We start from the raw sequence: 13,399 nt of genomic DNA, 5'->3' as shown, positions 1-13,399 counted from the left end.
CTCCCTGCCTGTCTGGGTGCGATGCATAGGGATTCTTCTGTCCCCCACAGTGATGGCCTGGCTGCTTTTTCTGTTTTATATTTAATTTTTTTTTCCAAATAAAATAAGCCTCCACGTTGAAGCACCCTCTCAGCACTTACCCTTTTGGTAGGCTGCTGTTCCTCTCAAAATGGAAGATCCCTGATTGGCCCTCCAGCCTTGAGAGCCTGCTTTCTACTCTTGATTGGACAGGGAACTCTTCTCCACACCGATTATGGAGGTTCTCTGGTCAAAATCGTAGAGTGACTGTTTCTGCCCCTGGTGTGGGTTTAGGATCTGGAAACGTCTCCACTCCTACTTTCTGTCCCCATAGTGAAAATTCAGCCTTCAATGTGGGTGGCAAATTCAGCTATGATTATGAAAGGCATCAGTAGAAAAAATGTTGGACAGAGTGTATAGCAGGCAGATGATCCACTACTGCTAGTTTTGTCTCTTCCCTCAGCACCCTCCATGCTATATTGTCCCACCCTATGGGACTATATATACATAGCCTTTTTTGATCCTTTTGGCTAGTTTTTCATGCAGATTTCCTCTAGTGTACAGGAAACTATGTTTCACGTGTCGAACTTTTTTCCACCTCCAGCTCTGTGCAGGCCCATCAGTCTCCCAGAATGTTTCGTTCTGCCCAAGCTCTTCTTGGTTACTGGTCCTGGCTTGGTAACCCTGGTTACAGAATTACACACACAGGACCAATCCAGGCAGATGAGTGCATTTGGAACATCTTTACTGCACTGTCATTGGGTCAAAATCCCTGGAACTCCCTTCCTAACAGCACTGTAGATGTACCTACACCACATGGACTGCAGTGGTTCAAGAAGGTGGCTCACCACCACCTCAAGGGCAATAAATACTGGCCTAGCCAGTGATGTTCACATCCTGTGAGGGTCGGTGGGGTGGGGGGAAGAACAGCTATAATCAAGAACCTTTTTTATATAGGAGCCTTTTCATTTGCACAAAATTGACTGGATTGGGCCTCCTATTTTGCTGCCTTGCTTTCTCTTGCTGTTTTTAACTCGGTTACTGTTGTCAGTGCTGAGTTAAGTTAATGAATAGAGCATAGGAATAGGAGGTAGGCTGACCAGCTTCTGGTGTGAAAGTGAGAAAGGATGGGATGTTTGCAATGAACATATATTTACAATGGTGTTCACAAATAACCTTGTATCCTGGACGTGATTTCAAGGAATATCCAAGCAAACCACTTAATTGGATAATCCTAATTCTCTTCTGCTCTGACTTGTCCTTTTTTAGGTGATTTCTTTTTTTGTAATTGGCGCTCCCAGATGTACCTTCTCTCAGAAATACCTTTTCTGCCCCACTCCCAATAATCATGAGTTATTCTAACTTCATTTCCATCTGACTTCAGAATGATTTTTGCTTCTCACTAATTTGACTGCTGAGGCTGATAACCATGACTTTGTCACATCTATGCTACCTCTAGTAAGGTCATTTCTGACCACAAACCTTTTGGAATGCGGTAGATGTGAAATGTCTAGGACTGATGCGTTTGAATCAAAGATGTACACCAGAGCAGCAATTTGTACCATATGTCGCCTCCTAACTACATGGTTGTAATTGCATCAGATTATAGCTAAAGATGTGGGCTACTGTGGTAAACTTACTGGCATATGTGACTACAGCACTGAAATGGACCATCTGGCCAAGCAGGTCCATGCCAGAATTTATACTCCACACAAGCCTCCTCCCACCCATTTAACTCCAGCAGCGTATCCTTTTCATTATTTCTCCTTCATGTGTTTATCTAGCTTCCCCTAAATTCATCTGTGCTATTCACCTCTAACCACTCTCTGGATAACAGCTTTGCTTTAATTCCCTATTGGATTTATTGATGACTATCTTGTGACACCTAGCTCTGATCTTCCCCACAAGTGGGAACATGCTCTCTTCTTCTACCCTATCAAACCCTTTATAATCTTGAAATCAGGTCACCACCGCAGTCTTTTTTTTGTCTAGAGAAAGGAGCCTGAGATAAATCTTTGATAGGTATAACCTCTCAGTCCTGGCATCATTCCAGTAAATCTTTTTTATTTTGCACTTCTCTCCAGTGTCTCTGTCCTTTTATATTCTGTGGAAGCCAGAACTGATCACAGTACTCCAAATATGGTCTAACTAAGGTTCTAAACCTGTCTACGCCCTTTGATGCAGTTGACCACACCATCCTCCTCTGATGCCTTTCCATCATTGGTCAGCTGACTGGGACATATTTGCCTCAGTCCACTCTTATCTGTCCAATCGTAGCCAGACAGTCACATTCAGTGGCTTCTCTTTCCTCTTCTGCACAATTACTTTGGGTGTCTCCCAGGGATCTATCCTTGGCCCCCTCCTGTTTCTCATCTGTGCTGCCCCTAAGTGACATCATCCAAACACCGTTTCAGTTTCCACAGGTGCGTTGATAGCACGCAGCTTGACTCCACCCCCACCTCCCTCAACCTCTCGACTGTCTTTAAATTGTCAGAATGCCTTACCAGAGCAGGAATTTCCTCCAATTAAATATTGGGAAGAGCAAAGCCATTGTCGTTGGTCTCTAAAACAAACCCTGTTACCTAGGAGCTTACTTCATTCTTCTTTCTGGCAATTGTTCGAGGCTCAACCACACTGTTCACAATCTTGGAATCATATTTGACCCTGAGATGAGTTTCCTAATACATATCCATGCCATTACAAAGACCAACTATTTCCACTTCAGTAACATTACCTGACTTCGCTCCTGCCTCAGCTCATTTACTTCCAAAATCCATAACCTTGCCTTTGTTACCTTTTACATCTGACTATTCTACTGTACACCTCCTGGCCACCCTCCCACGTTCTACCCTCAGAACTCCAAAGATGGTGCCTGCATGAAGATTAAGTTACTGTGTGATGCCTCGATTGAGGGTCGATCCTATGTTTTATACACAGAGCTAATTTCTGATGTGTAACACTAAAGGATTTCTAATTGGTGAGAGCTGATGACATGTAAAGTGTGTGGCGTATGATGCAACTGTTTCCTGCTAACTTGCCAGTAGTGTTCTTTAACAGATACATATAAAGTTTATTGGTGGAGACATTCTAGTACTTTCCAGAAGGTATCAAGGAAAATTTGAAAATGAAATATCATAGTACCTAATTTGTTCACTATATGCATCATTAGAACCAGGGGGGCAACTGTAGATGACTATAATAAGCTTGGATGTCTTGGAAAATTACTTTGAAAGTTACTATTTACCAATGTTTGACAGGTTTGTACATAATTCAATGTATGCACAGCAAACCTGATCAGCAAGCCACGGTAGGCTCTGCACCGATCATCTGTACAGGTAGCAATGAGTCCCTAGCTCATGGTACAATTTGTTTGGCAAAAGGGTCACCGGCAAGCAAAATGATGGATAAAACATGAGCTGGGTTTCTTTTACAAGGTAGAATTGGCCATGCCTGGGTCCCTTAAATTTTGCACAATTGCTCAGAGAAAAAGATCCAGGAAAGGCAGAAACTAGTTCACTTGATTCAGCATGGAGAACAGAAATTATATACTGGGAGAGCGTTTTGGAGCTGATGTGGAGGAAGGCCATTGTGTCACTTACAACACATTGTAACCTTCTAGGTTAGCTACAGTGCTGCTTTTAGAGCACATCAAAAAATGATCCATTCTCCATATTCCATACTGTAGTATTAAAACACTAAAATGTAGGAGGATGGGTTATAAGATCAAGGATGAAATGCACACAACATTCTTGATACTACAGTCTCCAGAGACGAATGAGAAATTCCTGTGTTTCATTTGGAATAGTAATTCAGATTTTGACTTTGCAAGGTGATAAACATTTAACAAATGCAGAACAGAGAATAATACATTTTACATGAAAATGTTAAATTAGAAAACATTGCTTGCTGCCCAGTTTCATTGCACAGGAGAAGCTGCACACAGACCCTAGGGATGGGGTGGGGGAATTATGTTTTGTGAAAACGTTTATTGGCTGCACAACTTACAAGTGTTGTTTGAAATCTAATATGCAATAATATATGACCACTAATTTTTGGAAGGGTAAGAGAACAGAAAAAATGTTTATTTAAAAGTTATTTTTTGCTTTTTAAATCTAACTAAAGTAATGTTCTCTTTTTGGATGTGTACAAAAATACAAGACCGGCATTCAAAGAGTTAATGGTGTATTGCAGTATAGTTTTGGGAATTGCTTCAAGTGGATATCTCACAAGGACAGAGAATAAGCGATGCGCAGAGTGCACGTGCTAACGTCCAAATGGCCTGGACTCTCCTGGCAACTGGTAGGGGTTGGAAACATTGAAGTTCCACAGCTTGACACAGGGAGCAGGCTAGAGAAATTCTTGCTGCGTCACAGAGCAGTGCCGATAGGTCTGCAAGAGGCAGCACTGCTGCATCAAGAGGATAGGCAGAGACACCGATAGATAGATAGATGGAAAAGGAGACGAAAGTGCTGGAAAGAAAAGTGTTTACATGATTGACTCTAGGAAAAGGATGCTGTATACTGATGAAAGCGCACCTGAATTTCTAAAAATGTGGGTAGGTTGTTGTAGTATACAGTGATTATGTAAAGCAAGATGAGAACGGACTGTGATTTCTCCCGGAGGCAAGGAAAAGAAGAATACGCTGAAAGGGTTAATATGGATGATTTCTGGAATATTCCATGCAGGACGATTCGGCCAGAAAAGCAGATCCTACGTAAAGGAAGACGGCATTGCGCAGCAGCAATTGGCAACAGAATCATGTTCTAAAATTTAGTTCTTGCCCCACGTAGCTCCAAATCGGGAATTGTGTCTTCCAGTGGAAATCCCTGTCAGCTGTAAGTTAATAGTGTGATTTCTGCTTAACCTATAATTTTCAATTTTAAAAAGGATCATTGTAATCTTCAGCTCTAGGGCCTGCTTCATTGGTTGTCGAGGATGTTAGAATATGATAGCGCTGCGCTCGTTTCTGTCGCATTGCGAGGTAATGTGCGAAGAATGTAGGTTGATGGTGGCACAGTCTTGAATGAAGGGTGATTAAAGGCTATTGATGACTAGAGAGCTCTGCTGTTTCAATATACCAGTAGAGTAAATGTCAGAGCCTGGTGTTAGAAAGTTGTTTACCTTGTTCTCTGTGTCTCAATCTTGGCAATCAGCCAGCTCACTTGTGATAGACTTCCTTGTTGTGCTGCATCATCATGTATATGCCTGTGCTCCCATCCTATTGGCTGCAACAAAGCTGTCTGCAGGAGCTGTCTTGTGACTGGCTCAGAAGCAAGTTATTTGTATGGAGCTTTACCTGATTAGCTGAGGCAGATATTCCTGCTGAAAAGTTCACTTTGATTGGCTTAGGTATTTTAACTTTTCTATTATTGGCCGAGTGGCTAAATTACCTGGTAAAATTAGCTCTGCCTGGCTGAACATGAATTACTACTTGTTTTATTTTTTCATTTTATCATGCTATAGTTGAAAATCATAGTTTTTTTTTCTTAATATAGCAGTATCAATTTTTTTTTGTATAACTTCTTCATTGTTTTTTGTGGGGGTGGGGTGGTATAATGGCTTGAATGAAAGAGTTTAATGCTTAAAGATCCTGCATCTCTTTTCCTTGGCTTGCAGTTCATAAAAGTTCATTTTTTATTATTTCCAATTAAATGTAATCAAAGCCAAACCTGCAAAAGACAGATCCTGAGCTACAGCGAATTCTGTAGATTTTTCTGTGTTTACTTTTAAATTTGTTCAATTGAAACCGTTTACCAGAAGTCCAGAAATTTTGACATTCAAGCTTCCTCCCAACCTAGCAGGTTGTAATTAATTTGCTTTGTAAGCAAAGGGACGCACATCTGATATCTTTTTTAAAATTGTGATTATTGAAGAAGTAACGAGGCCATAGAATATTCAGCTACTGTAAATGATTTGTTTTCTAACGAGCGTACAGTAATTGCGTCACTGTTGTAGATACTGCAGTGTTAATATTATGGTGCATCAGCGCCGTGGACTACACCTATAATCTCTGCCACGTTGACGAGTGTTATTGCCACATAAAGGGCATAAAATTTGATCCTTCCCCGATTTCTATCTGCACCCCCCGCCCCTGATTTACATTTAAAACTACGCAACCATCCTTGAGCTCGTGCGCTGCGGAAATATTCGATAATGTCTCGGCAGGATCTGAGACTAACCTGACATTTTCTCACTTTCTCCAGCTGGAGGCACTAGACGATCATCTGACACTGGAGCCTTCGCTGATTTATTTGCTTATTTTGAAGAAACCCTTTTCTCCCAACCCAAGGAGACCGAGGTCAGTACTGGCACTCCTGTAGCTGCCGCAGGTGAAATCAACACCAAGCAGCCCCAAACCTGGGACTTCCCTAGCTGTACAGTGCAGTTCAGTGACAGCAGTGGATTTTATATGCATTACATGTTTTAACTGCGTGAGATCTGGCATATGTAGCGGGAAGACATGGAAAGGTAAAGTACCTTGAAGCTACAAATCCATGTAAATAATCACAGTTTTTCATGAGTGGTTTATTAGATTGTCTTATTAAAATTTTGGCATTGAGAACATTGCAGTTTCATTCTGCCACAGTAAGTGTCTAAGCAAAAGATCCAACCTCCCAGGTGACCTGGCTGCCAGTATGACCTTTCCCTCTTTCATATTTTCCAGGATTCGGAATTTGGATAATTTTGGTAGGCACCATCATCCACGCCAGTGTTGCTGGGGCTCCCGTCAGATTTGGGTGGGGTGGGGGTGCTGGTGGGTTGACTGAGGGAAATATGCTTCTGGCCAGGTCCTTGTCTGCATACCTAACTGGTCTTGCAGAATTTTCTTTGTAAAATTTGAAATTCCCTTCACAAGAAGATCAAGTTTTTATTTCCCTTGACTAAAAGCGCACTTAGTTTTCCACTTGATGAATTCACCCTAGAACCCTCCATTGATGGCCCTGCTTTTAATCCTGGGAAAATCCTGACCTAATGCAGGTAGACGGGGCCTTAATTCTTTGCGTGGAAATTGGGTCCTGCACCGTGCTGCACCCATGCTAGCTGCTACACACTAAGATACAGCTTCAATCTGTTTCTTTTTCTCTTATTCGTTTATGGGATGTGGGCATCACTGACCAGGCCAGCATTTTATTTCCCATCCCTAATTTCCCTTATGAAGGTGGTAGTGAGCACCTGCCTTGAACTGCAGTCCCTGTGGTGTAGGTACACCCACAGTGCTGTTAGGGAGGGAGTTCTAGGGTTTTGACTCAGCGACAGTGAAGGAACGGTGACATATTTACAAGTCAAGAGGGTGAGTGGCTTGGAGGGGAACTTCCAGGTGGTAGTGTTCCCATGTGTCTGCTGCCCTTGTCCTTCTAGATGGTAGTGGTTAGTTGTGGATTTGGAAGGTGGTGCCTAAGGAGCCTTGGTGAATTCCTGCAGTGCATCTTGTCGATGGTACACACTGCTGCTACTGTGCATTGGTGGTGGAGAGAGTGAATGTTTGTGGATGGGGTGCCAATCAAGCAGGCTGCTTTGTCCTGGATGGTGTTAAGCTTCTTGAATGTTGTTGTTTTCATCCCTGACAAAGATCAGGGCCATTGTGTCCAATGTAACAGTGAGCTATAACCATGTGAGACAGCAGCCAATCAGACTGGGAGTTTACAACTCATTGAGCCTTGGTGACACTTCCCTGATTCTCTAATCTCCTCTCCTCCTCTTCCCTGCTGCCCGCCCCCCACCACCAGTCCCACCTTTTCTGTTGTTAATCTTCCACCAACATTTTTTGCCCGATCTGTATGACTTCTGTCCCCACCTCCGCCCCAGCCCAGATTCTCCAACTCTTGCCTGTGCTGCTCCAGGGCTACACCTGCACTACACGTTTCCCAAATCCCACTCTCCAGATTGCTGAAGTGTAATGGAGTGCTATTACAGACTGGGGAGGCCACATTTGAAGCAGGTAATTACTATTGTTCAGCTTCTATAGCAACAAATATGCTAATTCAAAATGCTGCTCCAGCCTTTTGAATTGGAGCGGAGAAACAGCAGAATAGAAAAATCATCGATGTGCCCCCAAATTGGAGTCAACCCTGTTAAATTTGTTCTGCCAGCATTCTCTGGCCACTGAGTTCTCAAGTGGAAAGCTTCCCCAGCCACCAAGTGGATATTAACAAAGCTGTTATCCCCTCTTGTGTTTCCATTCTACCATTTGGGCCTTTGGCTGAGCTACGTTCCCTTCCTCCTCTGCCCATGCCCTGCTGCGTCTCTATTCAAGCCTCGCCGATCGTTTCGATCATGTTTAAGATAAAGCTTTGCTCCTTCTGTCATAATATCCGACTAGCCTGCTCCAGAGAGAGAAAGCAGCAGCTTAGAAGCAGAAAGCATATGCTTGTTATATAACAAAGCTAAAAAAAGTGAAAATATTAGAGGAGGAAGAGAAGGAAAATGTGAGGTAGCTGCTGGAGAACAGAAAAGGAATATCAAAAAAAATAAATGAGAAAGCCATGAAGGAATCCAACGCAAGTCCAGAACTAAGTGGTATCTATCCAAATGCACAAACCATTCAGAACAAAGTTACAGTTTGGAAAGCGTTATGGAGGAATGTGAGAAAGTAGCTGTAACAGAGAGGTGGCTGAAGTTTGAACAAAACTTAAGAACCAGATATCCCCAGTTATAACATTTCTAGGAGATATGGGAAGGGTGGCAGTGTTAGGATTCTATGCCGTGCTGGAATGTAATAATGTTCTGAGGGTTGTGGTAGAAGAGGATCCAAATGGGCGGAGATAAGAAGTAGGAAGAGAAAAGGTACCATTGTTGATGTGTGGTGCAGTCCACTGAAGCTGAGATAGGGATAAAGATCTGCAGATGTGAAAGAACAAACATAACAGTAATATTGGGTGATTTTAACTATCCAAAGATAGCTTGGAATGAGTATAATAGGTGGTCAAAGTAGTGAACATTTTTTTTAAGAATACAGCCATGACTGGTTCTCTCACCAATGTGTTTGGTTACTTGCTATATTTTAAACTAATGTGACAGTAGGAGAATAGTTGGGATATCGTGATTACAACATAACATTTAAATGTAATAAAACATAAATTGTGCAGAAGCTTTAATATTTGTAGGAAATGGTTTTATTAATTAAGTTGCTTCAGTTTTTCACAATTCTAATGGTCTAGAAATTTTGTGAAGATGAGAAGAGACGTTTGGAGACTATCGCACCCTTAAAATGTTTTAATAAGCCCAGTTTGCTCCTGTTGATAACTTGACCAGTGTGAATAACAAGGTGTGCAGGCAGCCTATTTGAGTCCTCTTCAGAAAGGAGTTTGGTGATAGAGAATATCTTGGTGAAATTGTTATATTGTGGATAATTTTTAAGAAGTTCCACTGCATCTGTTCAAATAGATTATTGGTGTCTTAAAAAGCACCAAATTGAAATTTGGCCTTTTTCTGATGGGACAAGTAGTGATGGGTTTTTTTTCTGAATACTTTTCTTTAATAATAAAAGTAAAATTTACTTTGCTCGTTAATCAAATAATGAAGAGACGGCCAGAACAAGATTTTTCCCTTATGGGCACATTAACAGACTGCTCGGGAGCATGCTCCAACTGTCACCAGACCTTCCAGAACGTGGAACGTAGGTGCTCTCAATATATGTAAAATTCTAGCAAAAATGTTTGTGCAGGCGCTGGTTGATACCAACAGGCGTTTTGGTGTTAGATGAGCATTCCTTTGAGAGAATTACCACTTGGCTTTCTTGCAGAGACATTCAAGCTCAGACCAATAAACAGGCAACAATTGCCTTAAGTTGTTGTCGAGACAAATACTATATGCTGAGTGAGTTTTGGACATAAACTCTGACAGTTGTTGCATGGTGAATAATGCTTATTTTGCAGCACACAATACAGAGGTCAGTGTTGATCTAACCATGTGTGACATTACTACGCCAAGCTTTGAGGGGTATGATTATCTCTGTAACTTCTAAGGACCACAATCATAATAAATTGATAAGAGCCTGAGGTATACATAAAAAAAAATATAGAGGGAATTGCTGCTTGTTTCCTGTGTCACACCTTGTGGCTGTGGCGGTGGTTGATGTATAACATGCCATCCGTTTCTGCTGCAGAGTTCAGAGGTGTGGAATCCTACATCACAGAAGTGGCTACATGTCAAAAATGATTCATTGGCTGTTGGTGGCGGTGGTCCCTCGGAATCGAGGATGACGCCCGTCAGGCTTGGTGAGACTTCAATGACCGAGCAGTCCAATTCTGGATCCATATTTCTTTCGCAGAGGGGGCACGTTGAGCAAAGGAGTGGAAATCGCAGCCCCGGGTTGGCTTCCTTCTTCCTCTGCTGTTGCCGTTCTGCCTCGCTGTCGAGTCGCTGAGCCTCGAAGTGGCTTGTGCCTTGATGGATCAGGTGGCAATGGCCCGTTCATCAGTGTTGACTTTGCAGGAGCAGGGCTTCAATGCTGATGGACGCTTGTGTTCTAGCGATCCTCCCATTTGACCCCCAAGATTCAACGCAAGCACCGCTGATGGAAGCTCTCGAGGGTCTTAATGTGGTGTCGGTGGACAGTCCATGTTTCGCTGCAGAGGAGGGTGGTCAACACAACAGCCTTATAAATGAGTACCTTCATTGACTTCCAAAGGTCCCTGTTGTCAAAAACATGTTGGCGCAGCTTGAAGGCAGCGCGGGCACAGTTGATTTGTTGGACTTCTTCATCGATGGTTGTCCCTTGGGAGGGGTGGCTGCTGAGATAAGGGAAGTTCTGCACATGCTCCAGAGCCGCCCTATCTATGTGAATGGTGCGGGGGGATGCTCAACTAGCCTGGGGAAGGTTGGTAAAGAACCTTCGTCTTGGCAATGTTTAAGAATCGTCCAAGCCTCTTACATGAGGTGAAGAGGTCAGGTGTCCTTTGCCCTTTGCATGTCCTGTACAGAGTGAGTCATCGCAAACTGAAGGTTGTGGATGTTCATGGTGGTGAATTTTATTTTTGCCCAGAAGCAAACAAGGTTGAAGAGTTTCCCGTCCAAACAATACAGAATGTTGACACCAGGTGGTAGTTTTCTCTAAGGTGGATGATGACGATCAGTAAATGGTGAACAAGCTGGGGGCGATTACACAACCTGTTTTGGCCCCGGCCCGGATGTGAAAGGTATCAGTTTCGGATCCTCCGGTGGTGGCCATGTTATCATGTAGGAGTCTCAGGACAGTGACAAACTTCAATGGGCAGCCAAAGTGTTGGAGGACGATCCTTAGAGCTTCGCTTTTTAAAGAATCAAATGCCTTGGTCAGGTCGATTTTTGAAGGCGACAAACAATTCTTGATTTTGCTCTCAACATTTTTCCTGGATCTGTCTACCCACAAAAACCATGCCCACAGTACCCTGGGATGGTCGGAAGCCATCCAGGAGGAACTCCTCAGCGACCGGACGAAGGTGGTTTAGGAGGATACAGGCCAGGATCTTGCCCGTGATGGACATTGTCTGTAAAGTGCTTTGGAACGTCGCTGGGAAGTGAAAGATGCCATATAAATGCAGGCCTTTCTTTAGATTGTCAAAAGTGGATGCATTGAAATGGCTGAATGCAACTAGATGAGTTAACTCTTATCTGGAGACAACCCAATTCATCTTGAAATGGGTTTACCCATGATTAAATCTTATCAAGTGTTTTCAGAACAAAAGGTAATGGATATTCTGCCCTAGGCATCAAGGCAGTTGAACTGCATCAGTGGATGGTTTTTCAATGCCCAATACTTATTCACAAGATACAAGCAGATTCAAAAACATAAATTTGTATTGACAAGGGAAATTGTTGTGGTATAGAGCTAAGATTTTTAAAAATCTTAATGAGCAAAACTCTGTATGTAACCTGCCCATGTGTCTGTATCTAGCTTAGTGCAGATTTGGGCAATTCTTTGTGCATGATTAACTTGCTTGCTCAGTCCCACTTAAAAGAACTGAGGTATGCTTCCACAACCGGGCCCTATGTGCATAAGTGACCGGAGGAAGATCAACTGAGGAGTAAAGCTAGGCAGGATATCGGGGTTTTATTACAGGGATGTCCTGCCTGGAGGCTAGTCAATATTAACTTGCTTATACATAATGCTGCCGTATAAGTTAAGATTTTAAAGGATGAATCAAAAGCAATGTAGGAATTGGGAACAAAATCTTATTTTTATAAGTTTTATGTATGGTAACAAAAGCAAAAAGTGGGTGTCCATAAAAGGTTTTTAATTGGGCACAAATACCTAATATACTTAGTACACATCCATCCCATTCTCTCAGTCCCTTCGCCTCTGTTCCGATGATGCCGCTTTCCAAAACGGTGCTTCTGACATGTCTTCCTTTAACCGAGGTTTCTCACCCACTGTGGTTGACAGTGCCCTCAACCGTGTCCAACCCATCCTCTGCCCTCACACCTTCCTCTCCCTCCCAGAACCATGATAGGCCCTCACTTTTCACCCCACCAGCCTCTGCATTCAAAGGATCATCCTCCGCCTTTTCTGCCAACTCCAGCATGATGCCACCACCAAACACATCTTCCCTTCACCACCCCCCCCCTCCCCCCCAACCTTGTCGGCATTCCATAGGGACCATTCCCTCCAGGGCAGCCTGGTCCACTCCTCCATTACCCCCAACACCTTAACTCCTTCCTACGGCACCTTCCCATGCAACTGTAGAAGGTGCAACAACTGTCCCTTCACTTTCCTCTTCACCGTCCAAGGGCCCAAACACTCCTTTCAGGTGAAGCAGTGCTTCACTTGCACCTCCTTCAATTTGGCCGCCTGCACTACTGCATTCGCTGCTCCCAATGCGGTCTCCTCTTCATTAGAGAGACCAAACACAGGCTGGGTGACCGCTTTGCGGAACACCTTCGGTCTGTCCGAAAGCATGGCCCAGACCTTCCTGTCGCTTGCCATTTCAACACTCCACCCTGCTCTCATGCCCACATGTCTGTCCTTGACCTGCTGCATTGTTCCAGTGAAGCTCAACGCAAACTGAAGGAACAGCACCTCATCTTCTCACTAGGCACTTTACAGCCTTCCGGACTTAACATTGAGTTCAACAACTTCAGACCATAAATACTCCCTCCTCCATCTTCACCCCTTTTTTATATCCCCTTTTTCCATATTAATTCTTATTTCTTAATTTTTATTTTTTCATTAATTTTTATTTTTTATCCACCTATTTTTATTTCTATTTTTATTTAAATTCATTTTTATTCATTGTTTTATCCTATTTTCAATCTTTTTTTTCCCACCCCCACCCCCACTAGGGCCATCTGTCACTTGTTCATGTTTTTCTTTCCAGTGTGCTTACCCGTGTCCTACATAGAAACTAGGAGCAGGAGTAGGCCATTTGGCCCTTCGAGCCTGCTTCGCCATTCATTATGATGA

The 13,399-nt window shown here is 43.1% G+C and overlaps 1 long non-coding RNA gene across 1 annotated transcript in view; it reads left to right on the top strand.

The window, feature by feature from the left end:
* LOC144683513 (uncharacterized) overlaps positions 1–13,399 on the top strand; it is a 90,393-nt gene that overhangs the window by 38,405 nt on the left and 38,589 nt on the right. The window contains exon 4 of the long non-coding RNA XR_013577282.1: positions 6,222–6,316. This is a non-coding gene — a long non-coding RNA (uncharacterized LOC144683513). The remainder of the gene's footprint in view (positions 1–6,221; positions 6,317–13,399) is intronic.

The sequence above is a fragment of the Cetorhinus maximus genome, chromosome 8 (genome assembly GCF_964194155.1).
Source record: "Cetorhinus maximus chromosome 8, sCetMax3.hap1.1, whole genome shotgun sequence".
Lineage (NCBI taxonomy): Eukaryota > Metazoa > Chordata > Chondrichthyes > Lamniformes > Cetorhinidae > Cetorhinus > Cetorhinus maximus.
This window is presented reverse-complemented; position numbering and strand designations above follow the sequence as displayed.